The 22925-nt window shown below is 47.1% G+C and overlaps 2 long non-coding RNA genes across 2 annotated transcripts; one reads left to right on the plus strand and one right to left on the minus strand.

Moving 5' to 3' along the window:
- Window positions 1-1378: 1378 nt before the first annotated feature.
- Window positions 1379-4417, minus strand: LOC131494881 (uncharacterized). Its single transcript, XR_009253624.1, has 2 exons — window positions 4246-4417; window positions 1379-2049 (listed from the first exon to the last, which is right to left on the minus strand). It is a non-coding gene; the product is annotated as an uncharacterized LOC131494881 (long non-coding RNA).
- A 4569-nt stretch (window positions 4418-8986) lies between these two features.
- Window positions 8987-15806, plus strand: LOC131494882 (uncharacterized). Its single transcript, XR_009253625.1, has 5 exons — window positions 8987-9791; window positions 10754-11995; window positions 13373-13521; window positions 13814-14072; window positions 14751-15806. It is a non-coding gene; the product is annotated as an uncharacterized LOC131494882 (long non-coding RNA).
- The last annotated feature ends 7119 nt before the right edge of the window (window positions 15807-22925 follow it).

Raw genomic sequence — 22925 nt, forward strand, 5'->3', positions numbered from 1 at the left:
TCCCACGACCCTGGGATCATGACCTGAGCCGAAATCAAGAGTCAGACGCTCAACGACTGAACCATCCAAGCCCCCCAATGAGAGACTTTTATTTTTGTTACATAAAAACTGCCTTCTTAAGGTTTGTACATTTAAATTTTCTTCTTCTTGCAAATGAGTAAACTTAGAAGCATGAATGTTAGGATTTTTTGTCTTCTCATTTTTAAACCCTGAACCCTCACCTTCCTGATCATATTGTTTTAATCGTAAAGAAGCGTAGGTATTGGGCTTGAGGTCATAAGATGGCGATTTGATCCAGTTTGGGCAAGTGATCAAGTGTCTCCGACTCTTTGCTCCTCAAAATGGAAATAACAATTCCCGGTCCACAAAATAATCAGGAGGATAAGTGAAGAGATGGTATAATCGAGTGGTTAATGGTCTTAGGGTCATTCATTCCTGTGTGGACAGCCCAGGGTCTTGCTGAAGCTCCTTTGCTTGAGAGTCTCTCATGGGTGTTGTAGGGTTTGGCACACTTATCACTGTTCCAGAAACCATGTGGTCTCAAAACATAGAACTATTTATGGGATGTTGATGAAAATGATGCTGTAGGATTGTGAAAGCACTAAGAAAATACAGGGTATTATTTCTGTTACTTCCTAAGCAACTCTTCAACGTGGGATTTAAAATCCCATTTTTAAAAAGAGGGATTCAAGGTTAAAGGTAGTTATGGGTCCATTACAGGAAACATTCTGGAGACAGCTTCCCTGTTTGGGAGGTCTGGTAGCTTCTACTGCATAGCCACTCAGAGTAGAAGCGCGTTCCCAGGTGGGGTCACCATGTCATGCCCTCAACTACAAATGTGAAAACAGACTCACCGGTATGTGCTGCTGCTTTTTTAGTCTCACTACCGGAAAAGCCTGCTTGGATGGAAAGATTTCATTTGCTACGCTCTCTGCCTTTGAGTCTGGTTAGCATCGTAAGCAGGTGTTTTTTCATTCAAAACATGTTGTGGCCCTTGTTGAAAGCCAGCATGCAGTAGACAGTACAACCTGGGAGGGACACAACAGTTCTGAACTTGCTAGGGCTATCGCCAGTCTCTAGAAATACTTACAGCAAGAAAGCTTCACTCCCTGGCTGGCACACCTTATCTTACTTATCACACACCAATCCTCCTTCAACTTCCTGTAACTAATCAAAAGACAGTGGTTGGATATTTGAAATTCCTCCGTTCTTCTAGGTCGGGGCTCGGCAAACCGTGGTCCACGGGCCGAATCTGGCCCCCCACCTTTTTTGTAAGGCTTGTCAGAGAAGGATGGTTTTTACATTCATAAAGAGTTTTTTTTTTTTAAGGAGAAAAGTATTTTATTTCATGGCAAGTGAAAATGAAATGAAATTCAGATTTCACTGTCTATAAATAAAGTTTTATCGGAACACGGCCCATTCGTTTACATGTTGCTTATGACAACTTTTCGTGCTCCAAGGACAGAGCTCCACTATTAGCTCGGAAGTTCCCATTATATTTTAGCTTAACAAAAAATAAAGGAATCAATAACCAGAAATACTTACCTTTTCACCTGACAGGTCCTGATTTTCTAGTAGTGCTAGAAGCTAAAAATTAATTTCAGAGTTTAATCTGTTAACATTTAGGAATTGACTCAAACAAAGGGGAAAACCATGTCGAAAAGTATTGTATTTAATCTTTATTCTCTAAACCAGGTGCCAAATATGCACTCTCTATTCCGTGCTTGTCTCTGACATACCTATCCAAAAAGAAAAAAACAAACAAACAATTGTTCTAGACTAGGCTTTAAGCTGAAATGGATACTGTAGAGAATGAAATTAGGGGATGTGGCTACATTATTCGAGATTTTAGCAGCTGTTGAAATAATTCCCTTAGCTCTCTCTTTTACTTCTGTAGCAAGACTGCCCTTATTGTTGACTGGATTCAATGCTACCTAGAGTTTCAAAGGTTTTCCTTTACCAGTCTCCCGGGGCTTACTCAAGGGCTCCAGACTCCAGAGTTCAACTTGCCTCTGACTTGGTCGTTCCTTCCTTCTGCCGTGGGTCCCCCTACGGAAGAAACCAGTCAGTGAAGAGTGTGTGTGTGTATGTGTGTGTGTGTGTGTGTGTGTGTGTCTGTGTGTGTGGAGAAAAGGGTGTAATAGCCACCCCACCTCAGTCACTGAGTAGAACCCTGATGACTAACCAGCAGAAGCAGAGGTCCCGAGAGCATAACACTTTGCTATACTAAAAAAAGTCTGGCTACAGAAGAGTATGAATTTAAATGCAAATAAAACTCATCATGTAGATGTTCCCTGCAGTCCTCTTTTGAGTAAAGAGTTGAAAACAGTGTAGACATAGATTAAAAAAAAAAAAAAAAAGACCTGAATTTTTAAACAGATTGTGGTACATACACGTAGAAAAACGCAATTCGGAACTATGTAGAACTATTGTAGAAATACTATGTAAAATTCAACCAAGAGGTTCTGTGCAGCCATGTGACAATCTGATGGAACTGAATCTACTGATATACGGGTACGTTCAGGTCCCCAGTTTCAGGGCCACCTCATCCATATAGCGACTCTGCACCACCGAGTTTCCCTAAAATATCTCCTGCCCCACGTCGGTATTGACTACCTGCCTCCGTCATCATTATGGCCTGCGTATATTCAAGTCTTCATGCCTGTGGACCATCCCCATTCCAAAGGAATAAGGGGAGGGAGTGAGGGGAGAGAGAAAAATAATTAAATTGCAATAAACTTAGTTACTGCTTTTCACAAGCAAAGTCATTTATTCAAATGACTGTTTGAACTTGCTCCCTTGATTTGCATATGGGGAACAACATCCTATAGAGATAACACTATGTTAGGAATTTTACGGAATTTATTTAACTGGAAGATGGCAATTCATTCAAGTAGCACTAATTTGCAGGCAACCTATGACCAAGAGAAGCACAGAAGGATTTGTATGTTTGGATCTGAGCTCGCTGTAGGAAGTGCATTTGTGACTCACCAAGACTCCCCCGGTAGCATCTGGATCCTTAGTCCACACCGTTTACTTGGTTATTGTTATAAAGTCAAACCATGTCCCCACAGGTCTTCTATTGAACTACAAGTCCTCAGCACCTCAGACTGACTGCATTTGGACATAGGGTCTTTTAAGAGGTAATTAAGTAAAAATGGGGTCATTAGGGGCGCCTGGGTGGCGCCGTCGGTTAAGCGTCCGACTTCAGCCAGGTCGCGATCTCGCGGTCCGTGAGTTCGAGCCCCGCGTCGGGCTCTGGGCTGATGGCTCGGAGCCTGGAGCCTGTTTCCGATTCTGTGTCTCCCTCTCTCTCTGCCCCTCCCCCGTTCATGCTCTGTCTCTCTCTGTCCCAAAAAAAAAAAAAAAAAAAAAAAATGGGGTCATTAGGGTGGGCCCTAATCCGAAATGACTACTGTCCCTCTGTGCAAAGATTAGGGCACAGGTACGCACAAATGACAGAGTAAGTGAAGACACAGGGAGAAGAAGGCCAACTCTAAGCCAGGGAAGAGAGGCCTCAGAAGAAACTGCCAAGACCTTGATCGTGGACTCCTAGCCTCCAGCCCCGTGAGAAAATTAATTTCTGTTCCCTAAAAGCCACCCAGTGTGCAGTACTTGGCTATGACAGCCCTAGCTAGCAAACTAATACAGTAATTAATTGTGCATTAGGGAGTTTTTAATATGATTTTAATATTCTTTATGTTTTATACATTTTTATGTAACGTGACGTGAGTACCACTTAAAACTTCTAATATGTGTGTGTGTTTCGTCCCCACTAGATGGTAAGGTTCTTGGGAGCATTTCAAACCACACCTGTATAGCTCAGTGTCCTTGTAGAACTCACTAGATGTTTACTGGCTTAATCTAATCACAAAATGTGTAACGATTCTATGAAAAAGAAGAAGTGAGAAAAGAGAGGGGGAAAGTTAGTTTGGGGTTAGACACTGACATCTCTATGTGAGAGATTCTGTTGGTTACTTGTTAACCAAAGATTGAAACAATGCCTTAAGGCTTTACCAAATGATCTTCTTGGACCTAATGTCATATATTCTTCACAAGGGCCTGGGACAGGAGTGCCACCATTGGCTAGACTTTGCAGACGGAGGAAAGAGAGCTCAGAGCCGTCACAGAACTCAGAAGGTCACACAGAACCAGAGGGGCCGGCCTGGAAACGCGACCGGGCTCGGGGACACAGGGGAGGGGTCCCACTCCTGTCCTCGGCTAAACTGCAGTCACTAAACTCACTGAGACGCTCCTGGAAACCGAACTTGAGACGACCTGGAAGTCTTGCCCTTCTCAACCAGGCCCCTTGTCAGATCTGGAACCTCCGAGGGGCAGGGGAGAGGCTCTGCAGTGACAAAGAAAAGTGACGGGTCGCTTGTTATAATTCGGGGGAGGAAATCAAGCCCCAGCACTGTGCACTCACGGCAGGTTCTCAAATGTTTCTCGGGGCAGTTTTTCTTTTTCCATTCGTGGTTTTCCGGCCACGGTCAGAGGAGCCGTGCCCTTAGTTACGATGCCGAAACTTCTCACTTCTCCATTCCCGGGGCTTCCTCCTGGGTGACCAGCTGGCTGACAGCTGGCGAGCTCTCTGCGGACCTGAGAAGTCACTCCGGGCAGGAGGTGTCACCGGATTTCAGGGTGCTCTGTCTCTGGGGAGGCCGCAGGGCCCCGAGGCCCCCGGCCCTTCTGGGTCTGCCCAGCCCTCCCGTGAGGATGCCAGCCTGCCTGCCCCTTGAGTCGCAAACTCAGTAAACAGACCGCTAATCGTTGCCAAACGCGTGGAACAAGGAAGGATGGATATACTGACAGAGGAGATGTTGGTTTTCCTCTAAAAGTGAGTGACTATTTGGGAAACTGAATGAAAACTAGATCTCTCTGGGGCGCCTGGGTGGCTCCGTCGGATGAGCGTCCGACTTGGGCTCAGGTCGTGATCTCGCGGTTCATGCGTTCGAGCCCCGCGTCAGGCTCTGTGCTGACAGCTCAGAGCCTGGAACCTACTGTGGATTCTGTGTCTCCCTCTCTCTCTCTGCCCCTCCCCTGCTCGTGCTCTGTCTCTCAAAAATAAAGGAACGTTTAAAAAAATTAAAAAAAAAAAAAATCGGATCTCTGCCCCAGGTCGTGGAATGAGCCAGACCTCAGAGCCGCCCAAGGCGCCGAGAGGAGCGAATGCCACACTCCCTCCCCGTTCGTGGGGGATGCAAAATAAAAGCAGTGCTGAACAGACAGGCAGCTCCAGGAAGGGCCAGATGCTCATAAAGAATATCACGTCCATTGCCCCTCCCGCAGTCTTGTCCTTTTTGTTGGACGAAGCCATCGAGGTTATCGGTCAAGTTGCCTTTCCGATTTCCAGCGTCGGTCTCCAGGGTCTGATATTAAGTGCCTTGCCAGCCTCCTAAAAATAAAAGTCCCAAACTGTTTTTCAGCTTCTAGCTAAAGGCCTCCACTCCGCTCCCATCATTTGTTTTCCTAACCTAGAGTCACACGCTAAAAGCATGTCGCATGGCCATCTGTGCGCATCTGTGACGGGGCGGCACAGGGGCCTAATTTCTACCTTCACGAATATGCACCTTGAACCCTGTAACTCGGGGAGACCTTATTTTGCTGAAGAGCTGGCTCCCCTCCAGGTAGAGCAAGCCCACAGGCACAGCACCTCCAACCAAGTCGGTCTCATGAAAGGCTGCGGAATGAAGGAGGTCTGAGCACGGTATCCGTGTGACGTGAGAAGGAGAAGGGAAGGGGGGGTTGTAAAAAAACACAAAAGGCACCCCCTGCCTTCCCATTCAGCGTCTGTCTCCATGATCTGCCTGCAGAATATTCTGCACAGAGAGGCGTGGAAGTCTGGACAGTTCAGTAAACTCTGCACACATGTCCGAAATATGCAGAAATGCACTTTAAGGAAGGGGTAGTGGCACAGTTTGTTGTGTTAATCTCACAGCGTCAGGCTGAGTGGAGAGGAATCCAGGGCAGCCGTGGAGAGATAGTTAAGGGCAGGGTGGTGGTGGGGGCGGGGGGGAGAGACAGTGGCTCCAACTGCCACTCAGGCGTCCAGGGAGAGGGTGGGGGCCAGCGAAGACAAGTGTGGGTTTCTGAATGCCTTCTCTGTGCCCCCCCACCCCCCACGCGATCTCTCTGATTCATTTGCAGACTCAGACCTTAGAAGGATTTCAAAGGGAAACTCCAATGGGGTATCACGGTATCCCTGCAAACTCCCCATTGTGACCCCCCCCCCCCAACAAGGCTCTGCTGTTCCCCGGGAATGTGAACTCAGGAGGGGAGAGAACTGGGCACAGCCAGGGCACCTTCTCGCAAAGGACAGGGCATGTCATGGGAATCATGGGAGTCGTGGGAATCGGAACTGCATCCCCCTGCCCCCCACCCCAGGCTTCTCAGGAATGCATGCCTTACCTAACAGCAGCCCAAGGGGGTGGGGTGGGGGGACTCTTTGCTGGAGTGGAACTTCTCAGCAAGCAGCCTCAGCTCCAAATTGCTGGTTTGCTAAGAAGCCCTCTAATCCTAATGCCCGCTCCCAGGGAGCACTTTAAATGACCGTTCACACGGTTCCCAAGGTGTTTTCAAATACCTGGCTGCAATAAAGGTCGGATGGGAAAGATTTTCTTTCTCAACAGATTATATTTTGTCATTGTTTTGTTTTGGTTTTTAAGTTTTTTCAATGTTTATTTTTGAGAGACAGCGCGAGAGTGAGCGGGGCGGGGGCAGAGAGAGAGGGAGACACAGAACCTGAAGCAGGCTCCGGGCTCTGAGCTGTCAGCACGGAACTTCACGCAGGGCTCGAACTCATGGACCCTGAGATCATGACCTGAGCCAAAGTCGGATGCTTAACCGACTGAGCCACCCAGGCGCCCCCATTGTTTTGTTTTCATACATCAAATTGCCTATGATGCTATTTTTGATTACAGAAGAACGTCAAAAGTTTTGCCCAACACCAACTGATTGGTACCATTACTGGTAATGACAATCCTGTGTTTGAATTTCCAGGTCACCCCGGATCCACTCAGGCTGAACGGTAGATAAAAGGCCACAGGGCTACCCCTTCTTGCACTGGCCCAGGAGGGGGATCTTCTACGGTCATTATCGATCTATTCTCTTTGCTTCCCAAAGTTTTTCCGACACGCTCTGTCTCATTGGTGCCACATGGAGGGCGGTCCCAGCCTGCGGCTGCCACAGCCTTCGAGTTACCAACCACAGCTTGACGTTGTCGTACCTGTATCTTCTATCCGTTGCCGTTTATTTCATTCTCTCTTCCCTCCACCTTCATATATTTCCGGACCCCACTTAGCTGAGCCCTAGAAAGGCACTGGGTCTGTCGCCACCCTGGCCACAGCTACAGAAAACGCCGGAAGAAGTCCGAGTGGACAGGAACAGCGGGACGTCTCTCTCTGGGATTCCCTCCTCACCCGTGGTCCCAAGCCCAAAGCCACTCCTCTTGGCTTCTCTTTACGTTATCCTAAATATTCCCACCAGGGACTCAAGCACATGAGTTTTCAGAATTCCACTTAGGGTAACACGTGCCTGGCATTTATCAAGCAAAGGGGAGTGACCACCAAGGAAGGAGCCACACAGAGAATAACTACAGTCACGGTCCCAACAAACAAACAAACAAACAAACAAAAAACAGGTTTCAGATAGTAGTGATCATATACCCTCCGCTCCCAGAGGACAAGCTCAGGGTCCCAGGAGTCACTGCCTCAGCTCTTTGCAAGTCTGTTGCACCTCACCGTCCAGGGTGCACGCGACCAAGGACAACTAGACATGTGGGCGGTAAGAGCTCTAAGTGGAAAACACACACCTGATTTCCAACAGTTCCAAAAAAGAATCCAAAACATATTAGTATTTTTTATATCAATTGCGTGTTTAACGATAGGATTTTGGATGTTGGGAGATAAATAAAATATATGGTTAAAATGAAGTCCACCTTCTTTTTGCCTTCTTTAAGGTGGCTATTAGAACGTGAACACTGATACCTGTGGCTACTATTTTGTTTCCACGCGATGTGGCTTCTCAAATAATGGCCTTACCTCCTGCCTCGCGGGGAGCCTTCTCCAGGGGACTTGCTTAGTTCCTTACAACAGTCCAGGACAAAAGTTCTCTGTGTCTCTCACTTCCCATATTCCTCCCATTCGATTCTGCTCTTCGGTCTGGGACAGTCACCTCATCCACAGCCAACCAAACGGACCATCCTGATGGGGTAGGACCCTCTCCGATAACCAGGAGGATTGTATCTGCCCCTTACAGCCAGCTTCACCATCCAATAATCTCAGTCCCTACCATGAGAATTATAGATCCCCCTCATCATAACCCCTCACCCATCTCAGGTCTTTCCCAAAGAAAATGCAACATCCAGGACGAGCATTTATTGCGAAACTGGTAAGAGCCCCACCTTCCTGAGACGGTCTATGAATCTGGCCGTATCTACATGGAAGGTTCACAGATCTCATGGAATAACCTTTATGTTTTTAATTTTTATTTCTTTTTTTTTGCCAGATGGAGGCTGTGGCCCGCCCAGCACCACAGAGCTGCGGGAAGGAAGTGCTGACCCCACCAGCTGGGTAGCTTGGTTTTAATCTTGTCTAGATTTCTATCTAATTCACATTCCTCTGCTGCCTACAAAAGAAGAACACTGACTTCACACATGTCCTTTCGAAGCCCATAAAGAATAATCCTCTTACCATGACTGACCCGTAGGATAAGACGTTCCCTGCCTTTTAGGGGTTACGATATACCCGCTAAGGGATGAAAGAGAGATAACAAGATCTGGGGACACATCTACGTGGGGCCGAACAATTAACTGGACCCCAAGAACATTCCCAAGGTCAGCTCTGTTTACGCCAAAAAATTTGATGAACAGAATAAATGCTCTCACTTTTCATTCAAATTTAGAGGCCCGGTATAAAGGCAGCTATAGATTCATGGAAACGGTAGAGTTATCGGAAAGGGCTGTAGGATGCTAGATTTATACCAGCCGCTGATAATGCAGCACGGTCTGGGGGCAGTTCCTGGTGGCTGACGTCTGAGGAAATAGCCGGCAACACCCAACTGCAGATGGCTCCTGATAACTGGCCATCTCTTTTCCGAGTGGCCAGAAGTGTTATTTCGGGAGCACGACACAGAGCAGACCATCTGTTAAGGTTCCGGGGGAAGCCTCAGTTGGTCATACGTGGCGAAGGCAGCCAATGAGGCAGAACTCGAGCACGGCCGTGGACGTGCCAGAGGTCGCCGAACCCCCCGTGCTGACCGCAAGGGAAGGGCTCCGAGCTCCAGGGATCACGGACACTCCGAGGGAAGGGGCTGAGGGCCGCTGGGGTGTCTCCTGGGCCTCTGCCAGGCCTCCGTTGTCCCCATGTCTTGGAAACTGGGAAACGTGTTGCTTTGCTATTTTTGGTACCAGAGGACTGTGGCCTTTCCCGAACAAGCGTGTCTCTCGTGTTAACAGTGTGAGAGCAGACGTGCCCTGGGAAGGCTGGTTCAAGGTTAACGGGGCAAGAATTACAACACGCAGCGAGTAACTTGTAATTTAAAGCGAAGCCTGCAGATCTTCTCAAACCTTTATCCCAAGTGTGAAGTTTTGTTTTCAATGCTTGAAAGGCCTGAGTTGTCTTCGTAAAAAGAGACTGGGCCTCAGCAGGCCAGACCAGGGGGACGTCTGACCTCGGCCATCACTGGCCAGGCCCTGAAGGGCTCTGGCATTCACCTGCTCTCGTCTCCAACACGTCCCTCGCCCCGGAAAGTTCAGCGTGCGCTTCATATGTCTTGCAAAGCAACAGCGATGGGTAAGTAAGCCATACGATACAAAAATACATGTATGCTGAAACAAAACAGCTTCTTTCTAGATTTCTCTATGGTCAAATTTGGGGTAATTTCTCCCTTTCTCCCTCTCTCCCTCCATTCCTTTCTTCTTTCTTCTCTCCATTCCTTGTATCTTTCCTCCCTCTCACCCCCCCTTTTTCCTATCCTTCTTGACCCTGCCCCTCTTTTGCTAGTGCTCTGTGCACCTACATTGTCTGCCTATTGAATAATCCCGATCTGGTGTCACCTTTGAATAATCACACACCCCCAAACTCTTTGACTTCCTGCACATCTCTTTATGGTTTTATCTCCCACGAATGTATCTACAGTGAGAACATCGTCTATTCATATCCCTCACCCCACATACAAGGACACTCTGTTCATTGGTTTCTGTAATCCCTAGTGTCTCTTGAGGTGGCACGATGGTCCCCTATCAGCTCTAGTGGCCTCTGACTAATATGTCCCAACCCATCACCATCTTTCAACAATAATAGACCAGGGAGTGGGGTCCCAATCAGGGGGCTCCACAACCACATGACTTCCTTTCCTTTTCCTTCTCAGCATCTTGGAGGGTCTCTTCCTCCTTCCCCCCATTCTCCCCGAGCCCATGGCCATCCTCAGGACCAGTAGAGGGTACGTCAGTGCAAAGGGAAGATGGCTGCCCCTCCCCCAATCACCTTCTCTCAGTCTCAAACCTGGCACATCACGGCATCCCTTTCCCTCAACTCCCCTCCCCACAGTCACTGTTCTGTAACTCATGCCGGAAACTTTTCTCCATCTCATGTAAATACAATGACCAGATTTTCCAGAAAGTTCTAATTTAAATTTTTCTGTTTGCCAAGCCCTAACTCCCATTTGAGGAAATATGGCCACTCGTCCAGTATGGAATATAATGGAAGCCTGTTGTCAGTACCTGTAAAAATAACTCTGATTTTGTCCTTTTTAGGGTCTAAGTAATTGTCGAGCAGCACAAGAAGAAGGAGGGCGTAACAAAGTTAAGGTGCATGACTTTCACACTGGACTTCTCATACTTGCTTGAGAATCTGGAAAAAGCAGCAGACTTTGATTTCGGAAAAACACACAATGTGCAACATCAAACTGCCCTCCGCATAAATGGAGAGGAAAAATTCTTTTTTTTTTTTTTTTTAGTTTGTTTTTTTATTTTGAGAGAGACAGAGTGTGAGTGGCAGAGGGGCAGAGAAAGAGGAAGAATGTCAAGCAGGCTCTGTGCTGTCAGCACAGAGCCCACACGGGACTCGAACTCACGAAATCGTGAGACCATGAACCAAACCCAGTGGAAATTGGGAGTCAGATACCCAAGCCGCTGAGCCACCCCGGGGTCCCCAAGAGGACAGATTCTTTAATGGGAAGTATCAGAGGAGGTAACGACACAAAGGGAAAGCAGCAAGACCTTTTTGTTTCACTCATTAAAACGTTGACTCTTGTTTCACACCCACTAAGTGCTGGAGCGTTCTGGGCACTTTGGGAATGCAAAGCAAATATAAGGCATCCCTTTTGCCATCCAGAAGTTCAGTGCAGTGAAGGTAGACACGCCTGCAAATCATTCTCTTTTGTTTTTTAATTTCAAAATCATCATAAACTTATAGGAAAGTTGCAGGTGCAAGATGAAGACATTTTTCTTCCATCGCTTAATGCGAAGTTGCCGATCTGTCGTCCCAACTCTGATAACCATGTCTCGTATTTTCTGTATTCTGATGCTCTGACAGCTGGGGTCTTGCTGCCCCTGGAGGGGCCGCCCCTAGCAGGGTAGCCCGTTCCTAAAGATAACGAAAACCCCCATCGAGCATGCTTTTCAATGCAAACCAACCAAGCCAGAGTCCGCACCCATGATCTTCACCAAACACCTGATCACCCCAAAGCAGGTACCAGACAAGAAGGACAGCTTCTCTGCCCGAGAGCCTACTGATAGTTCAAAACAGCCAATCCCACGCCCGCTCGCCCTGCCTCGCCTGTTCTTCCCATGGAAGCAAGAGTAAAAGCTCTGGTCTACATTTTCCCTTCACTCCCTCTGCTTCCTTACAGACACTGCTTCCCCTTGTGGGCCTGTGTGGGGTGCCACGGCTCCCGGAGACTATAACCAACTAGATAGATCTTCAATGGCGGTCTCTCGTTCCCGTACCTAAATGATAACAAAACCTGTTAAACCACGGTCATCTGCGACTACTTCGTGCGTACTTCCTACATAACTACAAAACAACTCTTAAATTTTAGAAATTAACACTGATACGTTACTGCCATCCAGTCTTCAGACACCTTTTCAGTTTTGCCAGTTATCCCAGTAATGTCCTCTAGAGCTAAAGGATCCAGACAAGAATCAGACATCACGCGTAGCCGTCAGGCCTCTTTAGCATCATGTAGGCCGGAACAGTTCCTTGGCCTTTCCTTGACCTTCAGGACCTCGACACTTATTGAGATTACAGGCCAGTTATTTTGCAGGAAGTCCCTCGATCGGGCCTCTCTGATGCTTCTTTGCACGATTAGGCTCCAGTGCTGCGTCTTTGATGAAATGCCACAGAAGAGACGCTGTGTCCTCAGCGTATGCCTTCGGGTCACGATATCAGTTCGCTTCCTTACTTTGGTCACTTGATGAAATTGTGTCTGCCAGGCTTTTCCACTAAATGGTTACCTTTCTTCCCTTTATAATTTATAACCTTTTCGTGGAGGAAAAACTTTGAAACTATAGAAATATCCTGTTCCTCATCATACGTCCAATTACATATTATCACAACTTCTTCCTTTCTATGTTACTCAATAGGCTACAATCTGTTACCTAGAACCCATTATAATTTGTTACTCTCATTATTTTATATTCAGATTGACGCAAAATTTAACAAGTGTGTGCTTTTTAAAAAAATTTTTTTATTAATGTTTGTTTATTTTTGAGAGAGAGAGAGAGAGTGTGTAAGCAGAGGAGGGGCAGAGAGAGGGAAGCAGGCTCCAGGCTCTGAGCTGTCAGCACAGAGCCTGATGCGGGGCTTGAACTCACAAACTGTGAGATCAACCTCAGCCAAAGTCGGACGCTTAACCGACTGAGCCACCCAGGAGCCCCTAACAAGTGTGTGCTTTTAAAAAGTGACCTCAGGGGCACCTGGGTGGCTCAGTCGGTTGGGCGGCCGACTTCGGCTCAGGTCATGATCTCACTGTCCGGGAGTTCGAGCCCCGCGTCGGGCTCTGTGCTGACCGCGCAGAGCCTGGAGCCTGCTTCCGATTCTGTGTCTCCCTCTCTCTCTGACCCTCCCCCGTTCATGCTCTGTCTCTCCCTGTCTCAAAAATAAATAAACGTTAAGAAAAAATTTTTTTTAAATAAAAAAAATAAAAAGTGACCTCAATTTCCTTCTGACGTGCCCTCGGACTTTTTAAAGTACTTCCTTGCTTTCTTTCTTAGTGAGGGTGGAAAAAGTACAAATGAGTAAAAAATCAATAGAGAAGGGATTTGTGCTCTAAAAGAAAAATCTGTCTTGCAGAGATGTTATCAAACATGATCGGCCTTCAATAGTACCTTTATAATTCTTTCCAGCCTCTTCTTGTGCTTTCCTTGCCCCAGCTCCAAAATTGACCGTTTCTCCCAGGAGTCCTGTATCTTTTGAGAGGATGATGGTATTGAGAAGTCAAGCCCCAGGCACTGGATGTGTTCATTTCCATGGGGGTGTTGCCGCTCCCGGCCTTCTTGGGGAGCAGAAGGAGGAAGCATTGGTATGTACCCGTATGCACATGTACACATCTGTGCACACACACACACACACACACACACACACACATTTTGTTCACATTTATTTCTCTGTCTCTATCTCTCTCTGACATACGATTCTGTCTTTGGAGAAGGATAGGATAGGGTGGATGATGCCAATAGGTTTGGGGTCCTGAGAAGGTTTTTGTTGTTGTTGTTGTTGTTCCTTGGTTGGTTGATTTATTAGTACGCTAGGGCTACCATAACAAAATGCCACGGACTGGGTGGTTTCTACAGCAGCTATCTATTTTCTCACAGTTGTAGAGGCTGGAAGTCTGAGATCAAGGTGTCAGCACGGTTGGTTTCTCCCAAGGTCTCTCTCCTTGGCCAAAAGATGGTCGCCTTCTCCTGTGTCCTCCCATGGACTTCCCTCTGTGCATGTCTGTGTCCTGATCTCCTCTTCTTGAAAAGACACCTGTCACATCAGATGAGGGCCCACACCTCTGCCTTCGTTTTCACTTAAATACGTCTTTGAAGACCCTATCTCCAAATACGGTCACACTCTGAGGTACTAAGGGTTGAATCTGAGAGGGAGGGGGGTACAATTCAGCCTATAATAGTTAATTTACCAGAAAAATCAGCATGCTATTTGGCAAAGGTCTACACGTTCTAAATCTAGAGAACTCAAGCATCAACACAACAAACAGTAATGAAGATTTTAATTTTATTTTTATTTGTTAAGAGAGAGAGAGCAAGTGAGCAGGAAAGAGGGGCAGAGGAAGACAGAGAGAAAATTTTAGGCGGGCTCCAAGCCTGAGGCAGGGCTCAATCCCATGGTCCTGGGATCATGACCTGAGCTGAAATCAAGAGTTGGGTACTCAACCAATGGAGCCACCCAGACGCCCCAGTAATGAAGACTTTTAAAAAGAAACAAACAAAAAAAAATGCATAGTTCCCCTCTTCAGTGGACAGGCTCTGTCTAAATTGGGATGAGCCAGTCTGCTCACGGCAAAGAAGGACGTCCTTCCCTTCTAGGCCTTTCGATAGCCCGTGGGGACTCTCTTCTCCCTAATATCTGTAGTTACACTCAGTTTCTCATTTTAACTTTACTTGTAATGTCCTTTTAAAAATGTCCTTTGAGAATTTAATTGGTTAAAAAGACATTTTTGAAGATTGACCCTCACGCTAAGCAAAAACAATATCAAGAAATTTCGATTTCTGACGAATTTCATTCATTGTTTTACAAGATCATCAGTTCCACATGAAGCCAAAAGGTCCACTTTTTTTTCCTTTTTTTCTTAACATCTAAACTGGCTTCGAATGGAGACAGACTTCTCCTTTACTTATTTCCATCTTACTTTTTTTACAAACGAGTATCCGTGAGCGTGCATTTTACGCTATGTAACACAAGGGCATGATTTGACCGTAGTTTCTTTTTGCCACAAGGGGTTGGCACAAAGCTTCTCTCTGCATCAGGTTCCGCCGCACCAGCTCGGCGAGGAGGAGTGTGCGGTGCCCGGGCTCAGGCCGCAGAGCTGGGCTGTTTGGGGCAAGACTCACGATCTTGCTGGCATGCCCTCTCCTCTGCCGTGAAATGGAAGAATTGCCCCCGTCAGGGAGCCTAGTGCCTGGAGAACGCTCAACAGTAAACAACTTCGTGCCGAATACTTGTGGGAATCAGAGCGAGAGAGTGTGGCCAAAAGCCCCCGCAACGGTACCCCGCCAGCCCGAGAGAAGAAGCGAGAAAAGGGGCAGTAGAGAAAGAGCGATCGATGGCAAGCTTTATCATTTCTGGCGATGGGCCTTGGTGATAGGGTTAAGGAATTGGTGCAGAAGAGCGGAAGTCAAAAATTAGGGGAAATGCGACCCGTTTTCTTTAGATAAACCGTATCTTCAGATGAAGGCAGATTACACAGAGCATCACGCTTTTCCTTTGATTCCATTGCGCACCCCGGACGGGCATCCCGTCTTCAGACCCGGCTCTGCGTCCCCCTAAATCCCGGGGAGTCGTGCCTCCCTGGCCACCGCAGTAAGAAGCGGTCTTGGGGGACACACTCCCCCAGGGTGGTCGGCGGGCACCTTCCCGTGTGCATGAAAGTTCACTGAACTCGCCCCCACCCCCCACCCCTGGCCTTGTTCTTCTTCCCTTCCATCAGCAGCTCAGAGCTGAGCTGTCCACTAAGCTCTCCTCCACGCCGTCCGAAGGCACTCGTCCCCGGGCTCTGAATTAGACACGGCAGAAAAGAGTCTGAAAGGTCAAACGCAGAGTAGTTCCTCTTTCGGTATCAAAATAAAGCATTCCTTGCATTTCCCTGAAATTTCTTCTTCCTCTTCTCCCTCTTCTCCTTCTCCTTTGAGACCGTCCGGGGAGAATTTCCCACGAGCCAAGCTACGCTACATCCTCGACAGGCTGGGGCTCGGTGAGACCCCACTGAAGTCGCGGTCTGCTCATTTTAAAACACCAAAACCCGAAGTTTAGCGAGTCCGGAGGTTCCCGAGCTTGGGGCGCGCCTGGGTGGCTCAGCCCGTTGAGGGTCTGACTCTCGATTTCGGCTCGGGGCATGATCGCGGGGTCGTGGGAGCGAACCCCTCTGTTCTTCCACACTTCCCACAGGTCCTCGTGGCTGGCCCACGTCTCAAAATTTCTTCCCCGGACATGACACTTCACATGCACACACACACACACACACACACACACACGCATATGTCTGTGTGCATGCAAAGCTATACACGTGCATCTAACACCCCGTACACAGAACGCCTGCATATCCGCATTCCTGCACAAACACACACGAACATCCTCACATCGTGCTCCTACATACGTGCCCTTACCCCGCCCCCCCCAGCCCTTAGCACACACACTCATCTACGCACACAAATGTCTTTACACATAATTACACCCTGAACACCCATCGGTGTACCCACCCTGACGCACACGCTCCCCTGCGTGCACACACCCTTACACACGTGCCAATACCGTTCCCACACACACACCCCTGAACACACACTCTCCGTAGACACAGACCTGCCCGCACATGCACACGCGCCCGGCCACTGTCAGAACACGGATGAAAGCGGAAGAAGCTAGGGTCAGGTGTTATCCTTTTGTATTTCCAATAATGGGACCAAGGGAAATTTTCTCTCTGCGTTAATTTTTTTTTTAATGATGTTATTTGGCAATACATATATACGGAGAGGAGAAAGATCATTTCAGGTCATCCAGTCAAGAAGTTTTCGTGCTGAGGAGACATTTGAGGCAACCTAAGACCGTGTCAAGAACTACACTCAGAAGACACCTTTGTGTGTCCTCATTTTGTTTTGCTTTTTAAAAGATTATGGAATTGAAAACATGGCCTTTGTTCTACCTTGTATTCGATTACCGGTGAATTTTTGCAATTAAAAAAAATTTTTTTTTTTATTTTGAGAGAGAGAGAGGGTGTGAGCAGGGGAGGGGCAGAGAGAGAGAGGGAGACACAGAATCCGAAGCAGGCTCCGGGCTCCGAGCTGTCAGCACAGAGCCCGACGCGGGGCTCGAACCCATGAGCTGTGAGACCGTGACTTGAGCCGGAGTCGGTCGCTCAACCGACTGAGCCACCGTGGCGCCCCTGAATTTTTGCAATTTTAGAATACTTAAGTATTTTAGTTGAGCGCGTGCTATCCCAGCTTTGCAAAACAATGGTAAAACACAGAGATTCCATCCAGGGATACCGGCCTCGGACCATTTATTACCAACAACTTACGGGAGCGGAACTTCTGGAGCTTTTGAGAGTGCAGATAGAAGGCTTGGCCTGGTGCTGCTTACACGTTCTGGGCTCTCCCCATCTACATGTCTGAGATTCAATTTCTTTCGCCTTGAAAAGAACTAGAGTGGATACTTTTCTATTAGGACAAATATACCTTGTTATCCTCCAACCTATGTGTTAATATTTATGAGGAGAGAAGCACTGGGCACAATAAAACCATTTCCGATGTGTCAAGTTTTATAGTGAGTCACGCATCTGTCTAACCAGATAAATGTGACAGGACATCCTGTAGGCACCATGCAGTTTTTCCAATGCTTCTAAGTTTTTCTCTTTTCTTTTACTTTTCTTTTCTTTTCTTTTCTTTTCTTTCCCCCTTCTTCTCCTTCTTCTTCTCCTCCTTCTTCTTCTCCTTCACCTTCTCCTTCTCCTTCTCTTTCTCCTCCTCCTCCTTCCCCTCCTCCTCCTCCTCCTCCTCCTCCTCCTCCTTCTGGCCCTGCATGAGACCCAAAGGCAATCACACTGTAACCAAATACTAAAACATGTTATAAGTCTAGCTGCAGCTGTGTACAAAAAGAAAGAATTGTAAAGGAAAAGACAAAAAAGAAAGAAAGAATTGTAAAGGCACTATTGAAGGCCGATCATGTTTGATAACATCTCTGCAAGACAGATTTTTCTTTTAGAGCACAAATCCCTTCTCTATTGATTTTTTACTCATTTGTACTTTTTCCACCCTCACTTCCACTCTTGCCATGTGCTGTTGTTGTTTGGTTTTATTGGGAAATAAGGGACTTCTCTGAAAGGGAAAGGACACTTCATTTTGTTTCAGCAACATGCTATTTTATACAGAGTTCCCACATCGACTTTGGTTTTTACATAATCTTCCTGATGGAGTGGTGACAGGATCGTCAGATCCGGTAGACAACAGATGATGAGCCACCAATGAAAATAATCACCAGAATAGCACAAAAAGTCAGCTAATATGTATCAAAAGGATGAACAATTGAGAAGTTGATGAATCACTATTTAGGTTTTACTTACAGAACAAACTTTGTGGTTTCTTTAGCGAGAATAACACTTAATAAACATTAATTGAGTCGTATTTGGTTTCCACAAACGTCTTCAAATATCTTAAGCATTGTATTTCACACCAAAAAGTTATAATCACCCGTCTAACCCCAAAGATGATCACGCAATGAGTTAAACTTAATCAAACATTTAACTGTGGATATTAACATACACGTACAAAAGTAATGCACGACTTTGATAATTATTCTTTCTGCCGGTTACTGGCTGTGTGATACTGGGAAAGTGACCTAGCCTCTCTGAGCCTTACTTTCCTCATCTGCAACTTAGGGATTAACAACACCAACAGCACATCCTTGTTGTGAGAAGTAAATAAAGCAGCATCCAGCAAGTGTCCTGCTCAGCACACGATGAAAACGAGATAATTATGGTAGGTCAAAAAGCCTGTGTTCCATCCTGGAACCATCAAGTTACTAGTTTGAGATCAGACAAGGTTTCTCTTTTCTGTCGCCCAACTTTCTTATCATGAGATGAAACAAAAATACGCATGTGGGGGCACCTGGGGGGCTCAGTCCGTTAGGCATCCAACTCTTGATTTCAGCTCAAGTCATGATCTCGCCGTTCATGAGTTCGAACCTCACGTCGGGCTCTGCACTCACAGTGTGGAGCCTGCTTAGGATTCTCGTTCTCTCCCTCTCTCTCTCTCTGCTCCTCTACCCCTCCTGTTCTCTCGCTTTGTCAAAATAAATAAATAAAAACTTTAAAAAAAAGCAGGAGGGAGAGGGGAACATGGGTGAGGGGCACTGAGGAGAGCACTTGCTGGGATGAGCACTGGGTGTTGTACGTAAGCGATGAATCACGGGAATCTACCCCCCCAAACCAAGAGCACGCTGTATATACTGTAGGTTAGCCAATTTGACGATAAATTATATATAAAAAACAAAACAAAACAAAAGCACGTGAAGCCTGCCGCACACTCCTGGCCATTGGAAGGCAGCTACTGGATTCCCTTTCCTGACCTTCCCTGGTGCTCTGACTCAATAACGGTTACAGCTCTCACGTCCACTCCATCATTAATCCTACAGCTAGTTCATTTAACCGGTTCAGCGTTGTTCACGTTAGCAAGGCCCTTGTTCCCTGGTTAGTGCAATGCGGAGCGTGTGAGATATAGAAACTGATTGAGAAGCTGCAAACAGCATCCACTTTTCAGAAATCTCATCGCATCTTTGAATGTCCCACCTACTTTTTTTTTTTTTAATTTTTTTAACGTTTATTTATTTTTGAGACAGAGAGAGACAGAGCATGAACGGGGGAGGGGCAGAGAGAGAGGGAGACAGAATCGGAAGCAGGCTCCGAGCCATCAGCCCAGAGCCCGATGTGGGGCTCGAACTCACAGACCGTGAGATCGTGACCCGAGCTGAAGTCGGAGGCTTAACCGACTGAGCCACCCAGGCGCCCCTGAATGTCCCACTTCTTGACAGAGGAGTTCTGCCAACGAGCGTCTTGGACTTCAGGCCTGCTGAATCTTCCGGATGCTTCCATCGGAGCCTTCTCGGGGGCAGGGGGGCCCAATTCTCATTCCCGTTTCCAGACTCATGCCGCACATATGTCATGCACACACGTGTACACATGGATACAGTTATGGTCTCTTCAACCTCATTTAATAAACTGTCCTAAATTTGAATTTTTTTCTCCATCTGTCTGTAGCCTAACGTGTTTGATTATTCTAGCCTGACTGGTTCGCAGTCATGTCCTGAGCCCATTTCTTTAGAGCCCCCTTCTCAGAGGTCCGAAATCCAGGTACTGCTAGGGGACTAAGTACACATTAAAAATGATTTCTTATAGCCATCTGCTATAAGAATTCTCTCAGGAATGCGCCCTAAACAGCCCTGTACTTGAGCACTGTTCTAAACTTTCAAGTTCAGATCACAAAACACTCATATGTAAAGGAATTTTAGAAGATTCAGCTTTAGTTTTCTGGTCACCGGAAGGATTTCTTTGTTTCCATGTAACAGGAGCATCTAGTTGGACTGGTTTATAAGACTCCATAATAGTTGAAGGTTTAATCTCCTTAATATGAACAATCTACTCACTGCCTCTTTTGTATGCAGATCCCCCTCAAAGGATTTTCCTTCTTGAAATCAAAAGCTGCTTCCAATTGGTCTAAGCAAAAATATCGCTTTATACTGCTCACATAATTTCCCAGGTCACAGTGAATAATTTTCTCAGGTCAAATGCCCTGAACAGACAATAAAAGTCCTCCTAGTATGTCTTACCATCAAAAGCAGAGACTCTGAAACCTGAAAGTTCCTACGGATGCCATGCAGACCAGCCTCTAAGCCCAAAAGTGAGGAAACCAAGGTTTCACAGCTAATAAATGGTGAAGCCAGAGCTGAAACAGAGCTCTCATAATTCCTATGTGATGTTCTTTCTATCAAAGAAAGGTTATTTTAATCACCAGCTTAAATCCCAGAGAACTTAAGCTTTATGGATGCATAAAAGCATACGATTATTTTTATACAATTGATTTTTAGTGCACTGGAGAACACATTCATCTCGCAAATATTCATTGAGCTGTATGTGTCTGGCATTGTGCTGGGCACAGGGATAGAAAGGCGTGGAAGACCCCGTCCTCAACCTAAGGAAGCTCGGGGTCCTCCTGGATCAGCCTGTAGAACACAATGTTGTCAGCCCCGTCTGCATTCGAGGCAGGGAATGCACAGATGAGGTGGGTCATCACTGCAGACCAGTGGAGATCATGGAGAGAGTAGAATGCACCATGGTTCTGGATCCGAAGACCTGAGTTGAGTCCCAGCCTCCCATTCGCTAGTTATGTGGCCTTGAGCAAGTCTTTTCATTTCTCTGTGTGACATAATACATGCAATGTACCTCGACCAATGCCTAGTACTCCATAAGTACTAGGAGTTGAAAAGCAGAGGTAGAAATCATGCCTACCCTCTGTACCTCAAAAGACTTCTTACAGAGGTTGAATGAACCAACGCCTTCTAAAACCACTTGTAAAATATTATTATGTTTCTCTTACCACCATATTATCGTGACTACTATCTTACTCTTTGTTTCTTTCCAGTTCAAGCATTCCAACCACTTAAACGAAACCCCCCCCCCCCCCCCCGGTGTGGTCCCAACCACCTTCCAAAACCCACAAAGACCAGAGTAAGGAGAAGAGAGTTTAAGGAAGAACTTGTGTTTCTGTGTGCCTGACCCCACTGGTTCCATTATTTTTGCATTCACCAAGCTCCCAGAGAAGTTAGGTAGTAATTCCAGTCTTTAATTGTATCAAGAGGTTGTTTTTGTGTTTTGTTTTATCTTCACGGAGTTTATCGAAAGACTAGTCCATGTTTGTGATAAAGATATTAAGGATGACTAAGGATATTAATACTTTTGTAACACGTTGAACCATGTAAAATCGCCGATAGTTAACCATTTTTTGGACCTGTAAAAATGGCAGTTTCATAGGGTTCAACCTAGTATTTTATTCGAGAGCAGTGGTCATGGGAATGTTAGAAAGACTCACTCCCTCGATACACATTTAGCTGCGAGATGGTTTCATGACATACACCTGAGGACGGCTTACAGCGATCTCTCAAGCAATGCATCTGGGATGAAACTAAGCCCGATGTCTAGAGTGCGACGCTGAGTGGAACAGTGGCCATCGCACTGGCTGGGAGTTAGGATATGCAGCCAGTAGAGCCCGCCGTGTGTTAGAGGAGTTGAGTCCCTGAGGCATCTCACAGAAGCTCTCTGAATCTCAGGTTCTCACACCGAGCCTAAGAAGCTATACCCGTTCCTTGGATGCAGGCGAGAAGAGTCTGGTCTCGCTCCCCATGAGGTGGAGACTCTGCCCCTGGCAGGCCATGCCCTTCCAGACAAGAGTCTGTGAGTTCCCGGCCTCCTGGGGCCCCCTCCACCCATGTTCCCGGTACCACAGACCACAAAGTCCCCGCCTAGGTGTTTCTGGAAAGATCGGACGCTCAGGTCTCCTCCCCCAGGGAACACAACATGGCAGCTCGCGTCTCCCTAGGCCAAGAGACAGCCGTCTGCAGAGCCGCAGATAGCATTTCGATGTGCGGGTTAGGAAGGCCGCACTCCTGCGTGCAAGGCTGCTCAGAGTGAGGGGCAGAGGTGAGAAGAGAAGGGGTGAGTGGCAGCACGAGGAAGGGCCTTCAGCCAGCCATCAGCGGTCCTGGTATCGCCTCGCTCTGATGCACACTTCCCCGGGGTCTGAGAATTCCACCTTCCCAAGTCCTTCCAAGACGGTGGTGGTTAGTTTTGTGCGCCAGCTCGGCTGGGCCAGGTACCCGGACATCTGGTCAGACTTCACTGTGGAGTTTGCTGTGAAGGGATCTTTAAGACGAGACTAAAATCTAAATCGATGGACTTTGAGTAAAGCAGATGATCAGGTGGATGGGCCTCGCTCAAGCACTTAAAGGCCTTAACAGCACAGACTGTGCTCCCCTGAGGGGCACCTGGGTGGCTCAGTCGGTTAAGCAGCCGACTTCGGCTCTGGTCGTGATCTCACGGTTTGTGAGTTCGAGCCCCGCATCGGGCTCCGTGCTGACACCTCGGAGCCCGGAGCCCGCTTCGGATTCTGTGTCTCCCTCTCTCTCTGCCCCTCTCCCGCTCACGCTCTGTCTGTCTGTATC

The sequence above is a fragment of the Neofelis nebulosa genome, chromosome 14 (assembly GCF_028018385.1).
Source record: "Neofelis nebulosa isolate mNeoNeb1 chromosome 14, mNeoNeb1.pri, whole genome shotgun sequence".
NCBI lineage: Eukaryota > Metazoa > Chordata > Mammalia > Carnivora > Felidae > Neofelis > Neofelis nebulosa.